Source organism: Chenopodium album, chromosome 22 (assembly GCF_948465745.1).
Source record: "Chenopodium album chromosome 22, dcCheAlbu1.1, whole genome shotgun sequence".
NCBI lineage: Eukaryota > Viridiplantae > Streptophyta > Magnoliopsida > Caryophyllales > Amaranthaceae > Chenopodium > Chenopodium album.
The window spans coordinates 33572175-33585340 of NC_137855.1; the positions used below are offsets into that span (position 1 = coordinate 33572175).

The 13166-nt window shown below is 33.1% G+C and overlaps 1 long non-coding RNA gene across 1 annotated transcript; it reads left to right on the plus strand.

The window, feature by feature from the left end:
* Positions 1-915: 915 nt before the first annotated feature.
* On the plus strand, positions 916-6018 carry LOC145606322 (uncharacterized). The gene is made up of 3 exons (XR_014105244.1): positions 916-1215; positions 5392-5560; positions 5677-6018. It is a non-coding gene; the product is annotated as an uncharacterized LOC145606322 (long non-coding RNA).
* The last annotated feature ends 7148 nt before the right edge of the window (positions 6019-13166 follow it).

Consider the following 13166-nt stretch of genomic DNA (forward strand, 5'->3'; position numbering starts at 1 on the left):
ATTTGAGTCGCATGTTCTAAATTTTTACTCACGTGTTCTAAATTATAAATCAGTTCTCATATAAGTATGAAATCTCACATATGAACCTATTCTCACTAGATCCCTCTCCTTATAGGGGAGGGATCTGGTAAGAACCCCTTCTTATATAAGAACCCTTTCTTATGTTCTAAACTTTTTCGTATGTTCTAAAGTTTTTTCTGCTTATGTTCAAAAGTTTTTCCTATATTCTAAAATCTTTCAGCGGATTGATATCAAAGGTGGAATTATTAAAAAGAATCTCAAAGGTGGGATTATTCCCATCAAATTTTCCAATATATAATACTCACTCTGTTTTTTTTATATGCATCAGTCTGATCGGCACATTTGCCGAGACGCTACTTTGACCATAAATATCTTTAATTGTGTATTAGTAAAAATTGTAACAAAATTATATTATGAAACTAGACATTATGACAAATCTAATGATATATAATATAATAACATTTATTCATTTTTTAGAGGTGAAAAAATTAAGTCAAACATGGTATGTGAATAGTGCAATTGTCAAAGTGATGCATATAAAAAAACCGGAGGGAGTAAAAAAAGTAATAATGGATTTGGGTGGGGACCATGAGTAGGGGTGAAAGTAATACAGTTTAAAACCGAAAACCGAACCAAACCAAACCAAATTAACAATTCGGTTTAGTTTTTTCGGTTTTCGGTTTGGATCGGTTTCAAAAATCCAAAACCGAAATATTTCGGTTTGGATTCAGTTTGTGCCTTCAAAAAACCGAACACCAAATTTTGAAACCGAATTATACAAGCCCAAGTACCCCAGCCCATTTCCCCTTCATATATAAACTAAACCCTATTTTTCTTACGCCTCTTTTCCCTTTCCTCTTTCATTTCTTATTTTCTTCTGAGTTTAGTTGTTAAGATTTGAGATTCTCCATGCCTCCCTCACCAAATCACCAGTCACCACCTCCCTAGATTCTCCCTGCCTCCCTCACTAGTCACTAGTCATGACCTTCCTCATCAGTCACGATCTCCCTCGCGATTGATAGTTGCGAGTTGCGAATTGGGGTTTTCGTAACATAATTCGCAAAATTTGGAAAAAATAAAGGTTTTAGTGGTCAAATTCGACCATGAAAACTCTAGATCTAGAGTTCTCATGGTCGAATTTGGCCGTTTTAAACAAATTCGAGATGAAATTCAAGGCCATTTTTGGATTAAAAGGTTTGTTTTCTTGTTTTTATTTTTTTTTTTTGAATTTTTAATAAATCCATTTGTATGATATGATTTCTGGTAAAATTCGTACTTGTTTTGGTGAATTTCATTTTTTTTGTAAAAATCTTATGGTTTTATTATGTTTGTATGGTTTGGTTTGGTTCGGTTTATTTGGTTCGAATTTTTTGCAAAATTTGAGTTTATGATGCTCGATAGTCAAATTCGGTGCGGTTTGGTTTTTTTTTTTTTTTTCAGAAAACCGAATTTTAAGAGGTTTGGTTTGGTTCGGTTTCAAAGTTAAAGTGGTGCGGTGTGGTTTGCAAAATTAAGAAACTGAAATATGGTGGTTCGGGTTCGGTTTGGGCAAAAAACTAAACCGAAAACCGAACTTTCACCCCTAACCATGAGAGGAGAGAGATATAATATTTTAATGTAGGCTTTTGCCAAAATAAAAAGTGTAACACTTACTAAAACATGGCCGGATTTGGTAAATGTTAGTCTGTAACACTTATTAAAATACGGAGGAAGTAGTAGTTATTGACTTATTGTACATGGAAAGGAGGGTGTAGTTGTGTAAAAAAAAGGGGGGGTGTAGGTAATAACAACTAGTTTTTTGGGCCAAAATGGGCTTTTCGGACTTTTTCCGACCCGACTTCGGATTTTTAACTAAAAATGCATTTTTATGTTTGCCCAAACCCTAATTGGTCTAAGATGCTCTCTTGTGTAGCTATTTTAGATACAACACCAACCCACAAGCCTAATTTTAAACGCGACCCATTAAAAAAAGTCCCAAACCAAAATGAGCCCACCCAAAAATTGAGCATATTTTAAAAATGAAGCCCACTTGACCGTCACTTTCAACATCTATTATTTTTTAAATACAACTTTTTGTATAAAAAGTCACTCTTAAACTTAAACTTCTGAAATTTATTATTTCTCTCTTTGATTTTCTCTCTCTAACAATCAAACACAATTCACTCTCTCTCTTCAGAAACAACCATGGATATTTTATATGAGATGAACAATCAAACGAATTCTCCCCCAAAAAGGCAATATTATGTAAATTTCACTTAATTTTGTTTGAATTTATATGATTATGACCTAATTTGTTTAAACATTGTTCGATACGCTGTTGTTCGAAATTTTTTATTGGAACTGTAAAAAAAATTAGTGAAATCAAACTGATACCTTATGTTCACTTTCTGAAATGCATATGTTCATATTTTTTATGCTGTTCACTTTCTTAAATGCTTATGTTCATATTTTGAATCCTTTTGTAAACTTTCTGAAATGCTTATGTAAACTTTCTAAAATGCATATGTTCACTTTCTAAATCCATATGTTCATATTTTTTGTGTATATGCTCACCTTCTGAAATGCTTAATTATGTTTATACGCATTTTAAAAAAAGAACCAATGCATATGTTCATTTTCTACAATGCATATGTTCATATTTTTAATACTCGTAATGCGTATGTTCGGATTGAGTTCAGGTTGGGTCAAACCGGTTCGATTTGAGTTCAATTCTGGTCAAATCAGATTCGGGTTGAGTTCAAGTTGAGTTAAGTTCCAATCGGGTCAAATTCAGATTCAAATTGAGTTTAGTTAGGTTACATATCGGGTGTGGATGTTGCGTTTCTAATATCAAATCAGATTGGTTATAGTTCACGATTTTGTTCTATTCGGATCGGTTTTGACACATCTAGCCTTTACAGTTTTAACCTGTCTTCCGCAATCCGCATCAATGGCACTTAAACCGTTGTCCAAAATAAAACAAATAAATAATAATTAAATGCTCGGCATCCCTCTTTCTAGAAAAAACTTTTTTTAACTTGTGCCTTTCTCTCTCTTCACCCTTTTCAGTTTTTTCACCGACCTTTCTCTCCCAAATTCAACCCCCAAAAACAACCACAACCACCACCACCTTCATCAATGGCGGATCTTCGCAAACAAATGGAATTGTTCAAGCAGTATACGTAATTGAAAAAGGAAATCAGGGAAAACGAGAAGGAAGAGAAGAAGGATCCGTTTGCTGTGAAGATGGTTATCAAATCAAAGGAAGGAGATTCGGAAATCTGTCTGTATAATGGACATAGACAGAAGATGAAAGTTATTTGGGACATTCTGAGTGAAAAGGAAGAAGAGTTTGATGGTCCTATCATTGTATCCGATTCTTATTGTGTTGTGGTTGCAAGGGAATTGAAATCCAGTGGGAAATGGGTGGGAAACACACTTTATTATCCAGAGGATGCAAGTGAGGTCAAGATATCTCAAATCAAGAAGAAGTTTATTGCTCTTAAGTTTGCTTTCAAGGGCATTCAACTCTTGCCCATTAGGTTGCTGGATTTCTTCTCTTTTCTTTATTTTTCTAGAATTGTTTTGATTTTCCGTGATTTTCCGTATTTGTTTAATTTCTTCCGTTTGTATACCTATTTTTGGAGGTCTTAATTAATTGACCTAGGTTATTGAACTTCATGACATTCAATTTACATGTAGTACTCGTAATTTAGAGATTTCAATATAATTTTGTAACAATCGAACCTAGGTTAATATCAAGGTTTGATTTCTTCTCTTTTCTTGATTTTCTTGGTTGTTTTGATTTTCTAGAGTTGTTTTGATTTTCTATAGTTGATTTGATGTTCCGTGGTGATTTGATTTTCTAGAGTTGTTTTGATTTTATGTAGTTGATTTGATGTTCTGTAGTTTATTTGATTTTCCGTAGTTGGCTTGATTTTTCGTATTTGTTTGATTTCTTCCGTTTGTATACCTATTATTGGAGGTCTTAATCAATTGACCTAGGTATTGAACTTCATGCCATTCAATTTTCATGCAGTACACGTAATTTAGAGATGACAATATAATTTTGTAACACAATGGCCACCGTATCCTGGTAACACTATGATTGTTGCTGTGATGAAAAGGGATTAATGGTGGCATAATAAAAGGGGAAAATGGATGCTCATTCCTTGCTTAGATTCATGCAATGTGTGTCTACACTGACTAAACTTGGTTCTGAACCATTGTTTTATCCCCTCGCCATAACGCCCATAAGTAGTAGTCACTTAAAAGATAAATTGTAACCTATTGAGAGGGAAGGCGCGCCTTATATAGCTTATTCAAGGGTGGCTTGAAATCATAGGTGTTGCTTGTAGTTGTGCAATCTGAACATGATACTGCTATGAGAGTTTACATTTGAATGCGTAAAACTTCTGACTTTACTCTGTGAGTCTGTGTGGTCTTCTGACTTTACTCTGTGAGTCTGTGTGGTCTTCTGACTTTACTCTGTGAGTCTGTGTGGTGGCTATGAATATTTCTGGTGTAATTGAACTTCATGCCATTTGATTTACATGTATTTAGAGATGACATCATAATTTTACAACACAATGGACACTGTATCCTGGTAACACTATGATTGTTGCTGTGATGAAATGGGATTAATGATTTAATGGTGGCATAGTAAAGGGAAAAAGGATGCTCATTCCTAAGATTCATGCAAAGATTCATGCAATATGTGTCTACACTGACTAAACTTGGTTCTGAACCGTTGCTTTCTCCCCCTCGCCATAAGTAGTAGTCACTCAATAGATATTGTTACCTATTGCAGGGAAGGAATGCAATGGTCCAAGACCATGCGATTGTTTCTGGTGTCTGAGACTCATTTGTGGTTTCATGTTGTTGTGTTATAGAGTAACACACCTACTGTTACTCTTTAATAAACTTATAAAGTGATGGTTATTATGAGGATAAATTAAATGTTGATCTTATGTTATCCAAGTTGCACACTGTTGATTCTGTTTCTGATCTTTTCACTGGTCATTGTAACAATGGAATTTAGAAGGCCTGTCTATTTCCAAGATAAGTTAGTCTATTCCACAGGGTCAATCTTTCAGGAATGTTAGTTGCATTATGGATGATACTCAAGTGTAACTTAAATTACGAAATGAATTGGTCAATTATCGATAACATTTTTGGCTGCATAATCTTTTACATGAGATAATGGAATATGGATACTTTTCAAGAGAAAATATATAATCAGTAACCTTTTAATTACGACATCCAGACACTGGAACTTCTGAAATATTTGTTGCCTTTATTTTACGACTGTTCTGTTTCATGGAAAGAAGTATTCAGTGTAACTTATGGAATATGATCCTGATATAATACTTGTCTTTGTTGCTGGAAAAGGTTGGACAAGGTTCCACTGAATCTTCTGCTGAGACTGTGGAAAAGGTTGGACAAGGTTCCACTGAATTTGCTGCTGAGACTGGGAAAGGGAAGGGTAAGATATCAGAGCATGTTACACATGGCTATCATACAGCCAAGGGGAAATCAGCTCATCCTATGGAGGATTAAGGTTAGTGTCAAACATTAGGGTCTTGTCAGTTTGAAGTCAGGACTCAACTGGCAGCAAGCTACTGAATTAGTATATGGTTTCTAATAATATGTTTTTTTTTTTTTTTTTTTTTTCAGGGTTTAGTTGATTCTGAAGGTTTACAAGAGATCCAACAGCCTGTAGAAAACACACTCCCAATAGTACAAGTGAGAGAAGCCCATAAGGCCAAAGATAAAAGGATTGTTCCTGGAAAAGTAGTGCTTGAATTTGACTGATTGCTCATGGTCATTTCTATAGCTTTGTAGTGTTCCTTTATTTTTTACACTGCGGACCTTGATGTCTATAAGTTCTATGAAAAAGTACACATCCAAGTGAACTTTGTACATTCTGAACCAAATGTAAATAATACTTGCGTTGGTGTGTCTAACTAGTGAGATCAGAGAAGGCATTTGCTAGAATAGTAAAGGTAGTTTTCTGTCAGAGGTTAGGTATGTAGTACAGTTTGTTACCAAGCAAGATACTGAAATTTCTTTTTGCAAACTGAGCAAGATACTTGTGATGGTTTCCGATTTACTGGGTTGGTCTGTCTCTTATGGATGAGTTAATCAGTAGCTGAATGCAGTTTTTATACTTATTATGATTTGTCTTCAATGCTTGCTTTTATGTTTGATACTTCTTCTGTTCTATTATTATTGAAACAAGGAGAAAATTACGCATCCCAAAGCACATTTTATATGCTAAATATCTATAATTGTGTAAGAGTAAAAATTATAAAAAAGTTTGATATTGTGAAAGTATTTTATGAGACGAATCCATTAAGATCCCACATGACTATATTTTGCTTAACGTATAAATCTATATTATATGGTCAAACAAGAGTGATGAATAGTGCAAAAAATCCATTGTTGCAATATTAATAACACGGAGGAAGTATATCTGTTGTGGCTGCTTATAAACTTCTCTTTGGTTGTGGATGGAATCACTAGGAGAGACACTGAGAGGGAAACCCCCTCACCATACTTGAACATGCGTCTCACATGACACCTTGGGGAAAAACACTTGAATTTCACTTCAGTCGTATTAATTAAAGCTATATAATGTAATGTTTTTATGTAAGTTGGATAAGATTGTAAAAGCATGAAAGGGAAAATGAGAGAAACAGATTGCTGTGCAAAGGGACAATTCAAGAAGAGAAAACACCTTACATACTGAACTTAGGAACGGACAGTAGTTCAAACATGCACTACACAGCGTATAAGAAATCTGAGGACTATTTGATTCTGTTGAAAGCTATGTTTGTAGTCATACAATACAGTAAAATAAGCAAGAATTATCAGGCTAGGACTTGATTTATGTGGGATCAACAGAGGAGTTGTAGAAGATGGAGAGCTAGCTTACATATATTTCGAGAACTAAGATTAATTTCAAATTCAATTGTTCTTAAAATCGAACCGAGCATCATATACAATGAGGCGTTCAATTTTGATTTTAGTTATGGGTTAGTGTAATTTTAGTTTCAAGATTGTATGTATATTTTTTTAAATAATTGTGTGCTAACGTTTAATCTCTTTGAAAATTTTTCAGGATAAAAAGTAAAGATTAATTTGCTTGTTGAATTATTTGGTTGGCGTGAGGTTGCTGCACAAGATATTAGAAGGCCTTGGTTATAGCGTTAATGAGTTTTCTTTTAAGTACGGAGTATGAGTTTTGTGTAAATTTTGATAGAATATTGATTGTACTCAATACTTTGTATTAATGAGTTTTTGGGATTTATTCTTAGGTGCACACTCATGCACCTAGAAATAGGTGTAACAACAACATAATATGAACATTAGCTTTTCAGAAAGTGAACATAGGCATAAAAAATATGAATATTAGCTTTTCAGAAAGTGAACATAGGCATAAAAAATATGAATATTAGCTTTTCAGAAAGTGAACATAGGCATAAAAATGTGTGATTTTCGATTTCTTATGTGGTGACTTTGTGATTAACTTCGATTGATTAAGTTATACTACATCCGTCAACATTTAGTTGCAACTTTGAATTGGGGTATTATTTAATTTGAGAGACATAAAATATTCCAAAGTTACAACTAAATGTTAACGGAGAATTTTCTTAATTCTAATGAATTGAATTTTATCTGATTTTCTGCATTTTTGTTATCAGTGAACATAATCATGCAAAATATGAACATATGCATAGGTTCTCTTAAATGTGAACATTAACTTTTCAGAAAGTGAATATAGGCATAAAAAATATGAACTTATGCATTTCAGAAAGTAAACATAACATTTCAAAATATGAACGTAAACATTGGTTTTCTTAAAGTGAATATAAGCATTTAAAAGGTGAACATATACGTAAGAAAAATATGAACATAAATATTTAAAAAAGACAACATATGCATAAACATATTTAATTAATATTTCATGAACAACACTTCATATTTACATTATGAATATTTGAAATTATATATGAACATATAAAAAAATTTTATGAAAATAATGCATTTATTTATGAATATAAAAATTTGAAGTAATAAAAATAATATTATTATGAATCATATGCATTATAAGTATTAAATGTTCATTTTTTTTACGTGTTCATTTTTTATTATTAAATGTTCATTTTTTTTTCATGTTCATATGTTTTTACTACATGTTCATTTAGTAGAGCGTAGTGCTGATTTTTTTTTACGTTGTTGTACCTATCTAAGGTGCACAAAGGTGCACCTTAGACTAATTGGATTTTGTATAAACTACGTGTATAATTTTCGTATTAATAAATTGTATTTTTGTTTTATTGAAATTAAAAAAATAAAAATAAAAAAAATAAAAAAGAAGAAGAAGAAGAAAGAGACCATCTATTTCAAATAGGTGATCTCAGATTTTCAAAAATTGGGATTTGGGAGCACCTATCTTAAATGAGTGGTCTTAGTTTCTAAAACAAGAGACCACTTTTGATGAAGTGGTCTCTTAGGCCAAAGAAACCTATGAGCTAGAAACCACCCTAAGGTAGTCTCTTTGGCCATTTTTTTTTTTTGGAAGAACATCTCTTTGGCCATTTTGATATGGTCTCTTTGGCCAAATTTTATATTAGTGATAAACTAGTTGGTAGTACTATAGATTGGATCAATGTACTGTACACATTTTCATGATTTCACCACTATTCTACTTAAGTTTTTGTTTAGAATCTTACAACTGGTCACAATTTAAGGAACTATTTTAAAATATTCAAACTATAGGAGGAGAAATTCAACAATAATGTCTTCCTGACAATAAAGGGTTATCTCCTACGAAAGGCAATATTATTTCAATCTTTTTTGAAAGACAAGGTTTTTCAAACTCGTTCGAAAGACAAGATTTTATTTACATTTGATAGGGTTTTCAGTTTTACATAGCTATGATTGATTATTGCTTGGATTCGAGGGTTACAAAATCATCTCAAGAATTTTGTTCCTCACAAGATTAAGGATTAAGTGTCAACAGATCCACTCAAAAAAGTAGTTAGAGACAACGAAACGAGAATATGCTGAATTCTTTGGATTCTTAGCACTTCCCCGGTTAATTTTTGTTTGATTTTGTTAAATCTGTTTTCATTATCGTCAATTGTAGATGTCAGGTTACATTAATTAATGAAATACACTTCATCCATTTATATTTACTTACAACGCATCACTTTGATACGCCGCAATTAAAAAAGATGTTAGACTAGGTAAATTGACAAATTGATTGCAATAATTTTACCATCGATAAAAAGAAAGTGTTCAATTGTTATGATACAAATTTAATTGCTAAATTTTGAGTAAACACAAAATATTCCTTGTATAATAGCATAAAATCAATTCAAAATTAGTATGTGAATAGTACAAGAGTAAAAAATAATGCACTTTAATACATATTGAAGTATCATTATATTGATCTTGATCCCTACCTTATAAAAGTTATAAGAAAACTCTTATAAATAGTGCATGGACATTTATATCCATAAAAATGTTCATATATATACCCCTTTGAATTCAAAACCGTAAAATTGTGTCTTGAATTACCAAAATTGATTAATTATTTGTGTTTATTTCAATATTTAAAGCATTTTTTACAATCTCCACTTTTTACAAAGTGTATAATTATATGATGACTTGTTTAATTTATTCAACCTATTTCATCAATAAGTACTTAAAAATTACTATGCAAATACATATAAGAAAATTTGACTTTCACCACCTCCAAAAACCGACTTATTTGCTTTTACCATCAACATAAAAAAAAAAAGTTTTACTAACCACCACATAAAAATATAAAAGTTGGCTTTTACCACCAATCACCTCCAACTAACGGATTCCGTCCATAAATCCGTTAGTGGGGCCTACCATGTACACGTGTCACCATATAATTGGGTAATTTTTTTTAAAAAAATAATAAGAATAAAAAATTAAAATTTTTTTAAAAAAACTAGCCATCAACCAACGGTGGTTGCCACCGCCACGCCAGCTACCAGCCCATCGATCGCCGGACCTGCTACTAGCCCCGTCGTCGCACTGGCTATCAACCCCACCGCCAGACCGCTACCAGCCCAATACCAATTCGCCAGCAGCCACCAACCACCAATTCGCCACAACGCAGCCACCGCACCACGCTCCAGCCACCACCACCGAATTTCAACCACCTTTCCTCCAATTTCCGACCTCAAAACCCTAGCCACCAAATTTCGACCACCTATAAAGCCCCCTCCTAATTCCGACCATTCTTAAAACCATAGCCACCAATAAATTTTGCACTCCTAAAACCCTAGCCATCACCTAATTTTCACCACCTCCCAAGCCCACACCAAATTCCGACCCCACCTTTTAATTTCCCCACACGAATTCCGACCTTCCTGGGTAAGTTGATTCCGTTCTCGGTTGGTTGACATGGAAGATTGGTGAAGATGAAGAGAAAACGTCAAAAGGGTGGGCCCTACTAACGGATTCATGGGTGGTAAAATCCAATTTTTGGAAATTTTGATGGTGGTAAAATAAAACTTTTTTTTATGTAGGTGGTAAATGCAAATAAGTCGTTTTTTGGAGGTGGTAAAAGTCAAAATTTCCTAAATATAATAAAGGAAATTTAAGAAAATAACACCAGAAAAACAAAAAAAAAAAAAGAAAAAAAAACCCAAATTTTGATAGTAACACCACAAAATAAAAGTTTTATTACAACACCTCAAAAAAAAAAAAAAAAAAAAAAAAAAAAAAAAAAAACTCGCAAATTTGATTTCACCACCACTTAACGGATTCTTGGATGGAATCCGTTAGTGGGGCCCATAATTTGACACGTGTCAATAGCCTATAGGTTTAAAAAATTGAATTAAAAAACAGATAAAATTAAAAAAAAAAAGAAAAGAAAAAATACCTTAACCCAGCTGGCCCCATCACCGGCACCACCTTGCCTCAGCCGCCAACACCATAATCTAGGCCGCCGGCACCCATCTTCCCCACCAAAACTGGTGAAACCACCCCACGGTGCCGGATTTTGCCTTCCCCCTCCCCAAAAACCACTCACGCCGCTAAACTCCTACCACCAAACATCCAACTTGATAACCACCCCACGTCGCCGAACTCCTACATCACGCCACCACCAGTTACCTCATCTACATCACCGCCATTGTCGTCGCCGAAATCCTCTCCCCTACCCAAAGATGTAGATAAAATCCCAAGCCACATTACCCAAAAACCGCCCTTACCTGAACCCTAATCCGTTTTCAAAAATCGAATTGAATCAAGGCTGGGCTAAGCTAGGTAAGGCGTTTAAGGGTTAGGGTGGTGCTCGTTCAGGTGGTCGTTCAAGTTAGGGTGGTGGTCGTTCAGGTGATCGATGGTTGGGTTAAGATTTTAGGGTTTTTCATTTTTTTTGTTTTTTTTAATCCAATATATACTTGACACGTATACTATGTGGGGCCTACTAATAGTTTTTTGAATGGTGTTAGACTGTTAGTAAGAGGTGGTGAAATTCAATTTTTTGGTTTTTTTGTGGTGTTATAATAAAACTTTTAAATTTTGTGGTGTTATAATCAAAATTTGGTTTTCCTGGTATTATTTTCTAAAATTTCCTATAATAAAATACCACACAAATATGCATAAGGCATAAAGACCATTAGTAGTAACTTTCCTTAAAGGGCTAGCCACCTACGTGCATTGCACGCGTAACAATCCGTAGTTACCGTATAAGTGAATAAAAATTGATTTGTATCCCAAAAAAAAAGGAATAAATATTGATGACAAACAAGTGAATTTTTAGAGAACTACAGTGAATCATAATACAAGTACTAGTCAAGGTCTCGTGCCACGCACGGTAATTTTCAATAACTAACTTTTAAATTAACACTATACTATTATATTTTTTTCTTTCATATACTATAATCATATCAATTGAATGGAACAACAAAAATAGCAGAAAAAAAAAAAAATCACACTTAGAAAAAAATACTCCATAAGACCATATGTCACAAATAATGTTAAGAATATTTTTAAATTTTTTTTTTTGCTTAATTTTATAGTTATCAATATGTTATTTTTGAAAAGATACATCAAATCTTCTATTATACTTTGTAAGTAATTATCACGTTATATATGAGTTATGTAAAGGATTTGTTTTTTAAATAGATTTTTTATTTTCAAAAAACATAAATAAAAATAAAACTAAGGACACATTAGGAGATGACACATGTCATTACTGGTGTGTCTTTTAGTATATAGTTATTGATTGATTGATATAGATTTATTTAAGACCAGTATAGAGTATAATAAATTAACAATAACACCAATTGCAAATACGAAATAAAATGATATAATATGTTGGATCAATAGGTCCTGTAAAATTCAAAATCAAACAAGGAAATCATGTTAATAATCTGAACTTCCTCCAAATCGGGTCAAAGACCATATTTGGAAGGTAAACAATTTTACACAATTGAAGAATCTTAAGGATCCTCAGAAGCTTCAACGGAGTTAGAGGCTCTCATCATGGGCAAGTCCAATAGCATTCTCACTGGCCCTTGGAGTGTAGTCCTTGCACATGTCACACCTATAGCCATCGATTAACAAAATTGATCAGTCGTATTATAAACTACACATAATTTTATGATTTTAAGATGTCAATTGCATTTGCCGGTTAAAATTTCAAAAACTGTACTTAAGATATGTGATTGAATTTCATCTACATTATTGCCCTCTGATTACACTTTATTTTTGGTGATTGAAATACTATCAGTTTAGCGCTTTTATTCGCTGCAGTTAAAGTAAATAAGAATTATATACCTGAAGATTGAAGCAACATAATTCCAATAAGGAGGACCATGAAGTACATAATCGAAGCCCTTTCCATGTGTATTATTTGACACAACCACGTACAATATTACAAGAAAAAGACTTAGGTAGTGATTTGTGATTAGTGTTGTAATGATGGATTCAATGTAAACTTCGTCCAATATATATACTATATCAGCAAACTACATGCATTAGCCTAGGCTCCAAATAGATTATTGTTATTGCACGTTCATGCCTTCAATTCGTTGTAAGCTCTTTCCATGTAATGATGGCTCCCATTGACTTGACTTATTAAACAAGTATCATCGTGCAAACTGTAGAGG